Source organism: Heliangelus exortis, chromosome 8 (assembly GCF_036169615.1).
Source record: "Heliangelus exortis chromosome 8, bHelExo1.hap1, whole genome shotgun sequence".
Taxonomy (NCBI): domain Eukaryota; kingdom Metazoa; phylum Chordata; class Aves; order Apodiformes; family Trochilidae; genus Heliangelus; species Heliangelus exortis.
This window is the reverse complement of record NC_092429.1, coordinates 21951058-21959351: the sequence shown is the minus strand read 5'-3', so window position 1 is coordinate 21959351 and position 8294 is coordinate 21951058. Positions and strand designations below refer to the sequence as shown.

Genomic DNA, 8294 nt, shown 5'->3' with positions numbered 1-8294 from the left:
TCTCCATCCACCTTTAGGTTTACCACATTTATTTTACTTCTATTTATTTATTTTAATCCTGAGAAATCTTTTTTTTTTTTTTTTTTTTTTTTTTTTTTTTTGGTGATTTGCTTCAGTATAAAGATCACAAGTGTAAAACATTGTGATTTGGAAGTATTTGGGACAGGAATCTTCTAATGACATTGATGTGCTTGTCAGTGTGTTCATGTACACAGCATTTTACCAAGGAAGTGATGTAAATTCCTCTGCCAACATTGCATTAATGTTTCTTGCTTCCTGCCTTTTCACATTACTAACCTAAGCAGTTGTGTCAAAGTCACAAAAACTGACTGAAACACCACCAGAGATGCTGAGATAGTTAAGCTCATCTGAACTTAGGTTTCTAACAGTCTAATTCTGGATCTAATTGGGCCAGACTGACTTCAGGGTAACTCCATGGAGGTCAGGTGGCTGCTCTGGCACAGTTCAAACATTGAGCTTCTGCCTTTGGTTCCAGCACCAGAAAAAGCAGGGCCAGAGCTCAGTGTCAGGAGGCACTGGGAATGAAAACAGTTTGGAAGTGCAGTCACCCCTGGATTCACAGTGTCAGGGCAATTAATAGCATTACAAAATGCTAACACAGAAGACATATAAAGGACAGGGAGAAGGAAGAGAGCAAGATAAAGAGAAAAAGAAGAATGATTTTGAGAGTAGTATGTAGGTGAATTATAAGGTAAAGGTCTTCATTTTTTAAGCCTATTCATAAATGCATGCATTTGTGTGTTACCCCAGCACACAACCAAAGTGGCTGCTGCTGGTGAACTAATAAGAGAAGGAAATGTGGAAGGAGGTGGTGAATAGGAAAGGAAAGTGATCTAGAACAAGGAAGCCTGCTATTTTTTCATTTGTCTCTGGAGACTGATGGACTTTCATAAACTTGCATAGCTTCCACATGGAAGAACTGATTGTTTTGAAAATTAATGCAAAGATTCACTCTGATTAGAGCTATTTCAAAGCAGTTGGCTCTTTAAAATATTTTTGAACAGTAACACTAAAAAACTGTTAATGGTAGCAGCACAAGTAAGGCACCGTTAATGAAGTCATTCCTTGCTGGTAAAATACTGCTGTGCTTTTGAAGTCAAAGTTTCAAACAGTTTTGTTTGTTTGCTAGGAGTCCAACTCCCTTTTTCACTTTTTTTTAATTGAATGGGATTTTGGTTCTGCCTGTCATTTTGAAGTAGACTGGAAAAGGGAGAAAGGCCCCTGTGAGACATTAATTTAACAATCATATGCTGTCCCTCAGAGACCAGAAGGGTTCCTCTGTGCCACAGGGCACCAGTGCAGAGCTGGGAGGCTGCTTGCTGGTCACAGGCTCAGTGTTACCCAGCTCCAATTGGGCTTCAAAGGCCATTGGCAAGATTTTTTGACATGTTCTGAAATTTCAGAGATTTGAGTGTCTGCCTAAGGAAAAGCTAACACCCAGTATAAATCTTACACCAGATTCCAGGTGTGAAGTTCTGGTTTACTTCCTAAGTTCTGTTTGGGTTTTTGCACTTAGAAAAACGGAAAAAAATCCTGTACTTTGAGTACTGTCAACACACATGAATTTTCAGTTTGAACTCAGTTAAAACCATAGAGTTTTGTTTAACGTTATTTCATCTCTGCCTAAGTTGCCTTATTTTATGTCAAGAAATTTGGGTTGGATTTTTTTGACTGATTGTGGTTTCTTTGGTAAAAACGTTGTGTCTAAGAACCACTATCCAGGAATGCAAAGGTCATCCAGCTTGCTCCCAAGGGCAAACCCTAGAGAAACAGCCCACTCAGAAATCTCTTATCTCCACATCCAGCATTTTGTTTCCTTATCAGGAGATACCAGTTTTGGAAGAACTGGATTTCAGAGTATGAAGCAGTTCCACAGTTGACTTGGGCTTGGCCTTCAAATGCCTTAGAAAGTTACAAGTCTTGAAAAAGACCCTCTGCACCTTGAGAAATTTTGTGGAGGGAAAAAAGAAAGAAAAAACCCAGCAGCACTCAGGGGCTATAATCTTAGCTGTGTGGCCAAGACAATGAATTGCAGAGCTCTAAATCAGCTGAAGCTTTAGTTAACCATTTATAGGTTTTCTCAATCTAGGAAAAGAGAATAATAGTACTAAGGCTGACAGTTTATGGATGTGTGTGTTAAATATATGCCTATCCCTGTTAAAGGGAAAGGAGTCTAGAGATGGAAGAGCAATTTTGTACATCTGCTCTCTGGGAAGAGCAAGAGGATGAGGAGACACAGCCAGGAACAGACCAATGGCTCCTGCAGTGCTGCTCAGAGCCCGGGCAGTGACATTCCAGTGCACCCCAAGAGGCTGGGAAGCAGCTGGAGCAGCTAGGATGTCCATCCAGCTCTGCCAGCAGCACTGCAAACACAAGCCTACCTAAACTGCCACCATGACCTCTTCAATGTAACATGCCCTGAAACAAGGAGAAGCTTTTCCAGAGCATATCAGCAGCACAGAAATGGAATATGGATCTGGGAGAAGTGGGATTTTTGTCTTAAATAGAGCTGGCCCCTAACACTATGCAGTAAGACACCATTTCTTTTTCTACATCTTTATATTTTCATTTCAAAATGTGGTTCTCTCACTGATTATCTCTGATACTCACTAAAAACCTGAACAGTTCTTGTTACTCATCTATTGTACACCTGTTTGCAGATCACACTGTTCTGTGTGAGCTGCTTTCCCAACATTTAGAATGTACAGCTCCAAATGGGAGTGTAGGAGAGATCAGCATTGAGGGGTTTGCATTCAGTACTGTGTATGGGAATCCTAAAACCAAAGATGAGCCAGAGGCTAACAACAGTGCTCTGATTTGCATTCATCTGTGCACCCATGGCCAATAACCAATTCCAAGGACCCAGCTTGATTCCACAATTCTGAAAAACTTTTCAAAATCTGCTGTAGTTAAGGGATCTGAAATGAATATTTACTTCTATCAATTAGGACTAGCAAAACACTCTATAATTGCTACCCTAAAAAAACAACTTTATCTGTGAATTTGAAGAAACAGTGCTTGAAGAGAATGATCACCAGATCTGTAAGTATATTACATTCCTCTAACTCCCATTGATTTCAGTACAGGCACTTAGGTTAAATCTGTAAATACATGTCCCTGTTGTATTAGGTCAGAGACAGAATTTTGTTCCTGTTAAGATTATTGCTACCGTGCCATGAAACTGCAACATGAAACTGTGTGACTCAGAGTAAATTAATAGAGCAAGAAAGTCAAAATGTTCACCAAAAATATGCTCATATAGCTGCTCTGTCTTCCTAGTTTCTCCCTTTGCTCATTTGTTGTGCTTCTTCCTGTGATCTGTTTTGGTCACTCTCAGGATGAGAAACTCATTACAGTAAGTCTTCTTCAAATTGATGCCAGCTAATTTAATTTCAGGCAGAAACTGAACCCTGTTAGGATTTGCTAACCCTTGCAGCTTTTCCGACTTGGGTTCCAGACACTAACAGAAGGGAAATATTTAGCAGTAGATAGTAAATTGACTTAGTAGTGGGAACATGAATTTGAGACCCACACAGTAGAGCCTACAACAACTTCATGATTATGAGTATTTACACAGCTAACTAATCCAAAGAGTTTTCATCAGCCAGCCAGGCACAGAAACATGTCACCCAGCTGCTGTGGCCACTTCACTTGAGGTTTATATTGTGAACATGGAGTACTTGCCACAACACCCCTGTAAACACTTCAGCAATAATATTTTGGACAAATTGTTCATGAGATGAGAGCCTTAAACTACAAAAGAAAGTTCAATTTTTCAGTCAAATAGAAATTTCTTTCTTTTCTTTTTCCTCAGGACTGACCATTCTGTGCAAGTTCTTGTCTACTAATAACTCACCATAATCCTCTGACCCCCTGGACTGGGACAGCCTTGTGGGCTGGCTCCATAGGACCATTCCCACCCAGCTCTGCCACTTACATGCACACCCCAGGCACTCCCTGATGCCCCATTACTGTGGTATTGTTCTCCCAGCCCTACTCCCATATCAGGCAAATATACCTGGGGTTTTTTTCATCTCACAGATATATTGTCTCTTATTTACGTGGAGAATAGCAGACACATTAATGTGAACTTAACTGTCTGTGTAATTTCTGAATTCTTCAGCACCCCCTCCAATATCACACGTGTGCAAGTTTGCCAAAAAGTTGGAGGAAAATCTCTCCTTTTGTATCATTTCACTGATTGACTCTCTGATCTCTACGTTTGCTTTCTTTCGTGAGTACAACATAAACTTGGGAGCAATTGAGCCACTGTGAGGTCCTGTTGCATTCAGGAGACTCAAACTGGCTTGGATGTAATACAACATCCATTCATTCAGAGATGGGCAAATTAGGCTTTGGGGTAAGTATGATGCCAGTTTCCATACACCCCATGTAATGTGTACACCTGCACAGAAGTCACCCAAATTATTCAGAGCTGCTGGCACCAGCTTTATTTTGGGATCTGGGTGAGAGATCTGAATTTAGCTCCTCTTAGGAACTGGATCCAAACTTGCATTTCACATCAACTCATGTCACCTTATAACACTTCTGCTCTTCGTAAAAGCCCTGCATATTTCTAATTGCCTAGAACAAATAAATACAATAAATACAATAAATACAATAAATACAATACAATATCAAAAACCACACACACACACACCCCAAAATATTAAAACAATAAAAAACTTAGACTCCTGTTTCACCTTCATTGGAAAAGCTGATCTTATGACTGGGCTTGCAAATGTTCTTGATCATTTTGCAAGGTTGTAGTGTGGAATATGGGGCTTAGAATCCCAGTCACAGGGTCCATAAGTGATTTAATCTTTAACAGGAAAATGATATTTGACATCCACAGTAAATTTACGCAGCTGTATTTCCCCCAGCTACCTATGTGAAGTGGACACATGCTGTATTAACAGCTCAAGATGTCTCCAGGTATTTTGTATTCCTTTCCTCTCACTCAGTTCTCTCAGACAATCAGCTTAGCTCAGACTCACCTCGGTGGCCCAGCACAGCAGTTTGCATTTAGAGGCAGAAAATCAGAACCTTCCCACTGGTGTCCTCATTGTTTTTCAGGCTACTGATGCAAGGCATCAGGTTTCAGCAGTTCAAAAGTATCAACCTCTGGAAAAGCAAAGCAGAAAGAAGGAATGAGCCCATACACAGGTCCCGGGCAGTATTGCAACTGAACTGACAAGTGGCATCAGGCTGATTTTGTGCAATGTGGATAAATAGTAACAAAAAGAGGTTGTCTGCTCTTTTCTATGCAGCATCAGAATGCAGACAGACAGAAGTTCACAGCATGACCATGCCCACCTGGCACTTAGAGAAGGCGCTGCTGGCAAGGACCCCAGCAAGGGCTGGGTGAGACAGACGCAGCCCTCTGGGAGCAGCAGCTGCGTTTCTCCCCTTGATCCAAGCCCAGCTTGTGCTTTGGTCTAGACAGACCCAGAGGCACCACTTAAAACACAGAGAAGGTGGGATGGGTAACAGGGTTGTTAACAAGCCCACCAAGCCTGTTCAGGCTGCTCCAGGAAGGGAAAACAGTCATAGCAGATGACAGTGCCCAGATGAGGGCTGAGAGTTGCTGAGCAGCTTCCAGGCACTGTTTTCCTGTGGAAGGGCACTGGGAAGAGATGGAGCAGGGATCCTGAGTGCCCAGCAGGCAGGGTGAGGCAGCCTCTGGGAGATCTAAATGTGCCCCAGTGCCCACTACTTCTGTCTGGCTCTGGATAGAGGGAGATGCTCTAAATATTTAAAACAAAGATGGAAAAATAACGTTTGGCTTCTAGACAGACTTTTCAAACTTTCATAGACTCAAAAAGGGCATATGTTTAAATACTAAGTTTCAAAAGTTGCTTTATGAGCAGATAGATGCTGATAGTTTTTATGTATCACACCAGCACTACAAACAAGACCTATTTTTCCAATACAAAATCACAGTATTAAAACAATGCTTCCTCCCTTAAAGCTACGGTAAACAAGATTGTCAAAAGGGGACTTTTTAAAAATTCTTCAAGCTAGGAAGTTTTAAGACAACTTTGAGAAGATCTTTGTCCACATTTTGGTTTTCTGTCTTCTTTCATAGATATATTTAATGCAATCCATTCAAGATAATAAAAAACTCTTGGTTCCCTGACATGCTCACCTACTGCAATGAACTTACACCTACACACAGTGAAAAACTGTTATACTTGCTCAGTATAAAAGTCAGTCCAAATAAACAGGTCTGCAAAGACTACTCAGGTCTGCTGAGAAGCAGAATATGTTGGTCAGATAATCTATAGCTTAATGGTAAAAAATCTTTGCTGTATAACTGGATCGTCAGCTATGTTGTTACAACCCCTGTGCAGTAGCTTAGAAATGTGGCAAACTTTATACCCTCTTGAGACCACAGATTGCTGGAAACCGGTCTCTCCCTGCCCTTCTCCACAGCAGGGATCCTCTGAGGCTCTGAGCCTTGCTCAGCAGCCTGTGCTACTCAGCTCTGCCTCCTGGCCTTTGTAATAAATATAGTAGCAAAAACTGGCTCATCCATAGAAGCACAGAATGTTAGGGGTTGGAAGGGACCTCTAGAGATCATTCAGTCCAACCCCCCTGCCAAAGCAGGATCACCTGGGGCAGGCCACACAGGAATGCATCCAGAGGGGTTTTGAAAGTCTCCAGAGAAGGAGACTCCAGAACCTCCCTGGAGCCTGTGCCAGTGCTCTGTCACTCTCACAGTTAAGTTGCTCCTCATGTTGAGGTGGAAGTTCCTATGTTCTAGTTTAAACCCATTATTCTTTGTCCTCTTGCTGGACATCACTAAGGAGAGATTTTCATTCTTTGCTCTGTTTAAATTTCAGGTTTTGTTTGTCCTTTGTTCCCCTTATTGTATTTTATCAAAACCATAGCATCAAAAGTCTAAAGTACTATGGCCTGGAGGAGATTAAAGGTAAGAAACAGAAACAGCAAATAGGAAAATTTCTAGTTTTGGGTCCTGTTGTACTTGAACCTGACACTCTTCTCATCCTGGAAAAAAATGTCAAAGGGAAACAGCATAATCTCAGCCAAAACTAAAAAAAAATGTCGGTGATAAGCAGCTGAGAGTGTTTGGCCAGAGCCATCATTTTTCTCATCATGCAAACAGAGAAGCCCCTTTAGAAGACATCAAGTAAAAAACCCTCTCCACACGAGCCACACCTCAGTCCAGTTGGATATGTTTCTACCAGCTTTTCTTTAAACTATCTGTTTTTCACTGGCTTGGCTTCTTTCTGGTGCTTCTATATTTACAGAATGAAACGAAACTGTAAATTTTATTTTTATTCAAACAGAGATGTTATTTCCTAAGATGATGTATAGATGTATATTGCCTAAGAAATTATTATTTTCCCTTGAAATGCTGGAAATGTCTTCCTTTTCCAAAAAAAAAAAAAAAAAATTCTAAATCTACATATAACTTACCAGAGCTTGGAGTAACAACAGAAATAAAATGGAAAAGTATACCACTGTGGTTCTATTAACAACTCCTTTCCTTCTACCATTCTTAATATTTTGTGATATTGCATGGAAAAAGAACAACTCAAAGACATCAGTAGTACAAGATAGCATCATGATTCGGGATCCACCATTTGATATTAGACTCATCAGGCCTCTAGGACACAAGTGAGGTTGTCAATTTCAAGTGTATTTCTTGATAAGCTATTTGCAAATTGCATGTATTCCAAATGTTTGCTCATTTAATTAGAACATAAAAGATTTTTCTTTTTGATAGGACCTTGCATCTGACCCTTCTGCCTGTGTGTGGTTTGTATTGTTCTTGGCTAATGAGATATAGGATACGTACTAAACATTTACACATTAAAGGCATCCTTCATTCAGCATGAAGGTGTTGATACATCAAGGATACCTCAAACATGCTGAGATTCCAACAACTTGTCAGACAAATTAGCACCTTACCAATCGGGGGTAAAATTGAGTTTCACATTTCTCCCTGGTGGGAAGAAAAAAATCAAAAATCAGTGTAGTTTAATGCTTTCTTCATAAATAAGAACACAGAAGGCTTTATCACCTCTGTAGTGCAAATTATAGCCCTCACTGACTTATCTGATTTTTATTTCATTGGTTTTAAGTGATCCAAGGCAGTTCAGAGCAAATACATTGTGTTACTGCTCTCTTGGGGCAGATATCTCCCCCGTTTAAACTTTATTTCTTTCATTATTACTTAAAATCTTCATCTATATATCAAAATAGAAGGAAATCAAAGTATCAAATCTGTATGCTTGAATAATACA

General features: G+C 40.3%; 1 long non-coding RNA gene across 19 annotated transcripts in view; it reads right to left on the bottom strand.

The window, feature by feature from the left end:
* LOC139799240 (uncharacterized) overlaps nucleotides 1–8294 on the bottom strand; it is a 90532-nt gene that overhangs the window by 16527 nt on the left and 65711 nt on the right. For 15 of the 19 annotated variants that reach the window (XR_011727178.1, XR_011727162.1, XR_011727170.1 and 12 more), the window contains one exon: nucleotides 5015–5145. This is a non-coding gene — a long non-coding RNA (uncharacterized lncRNA). Of the gene's footprint in view, nucleotides 1–5014; nucleotides 5146–7909; nucleotides 7994–8294 lie in introns of all 19 variants that reach the window. The other 4 variants (XR_011727179.1, XR_011727167.1, XR_011727180.1 and 1 more) reach the window with 2 other exon arrangements.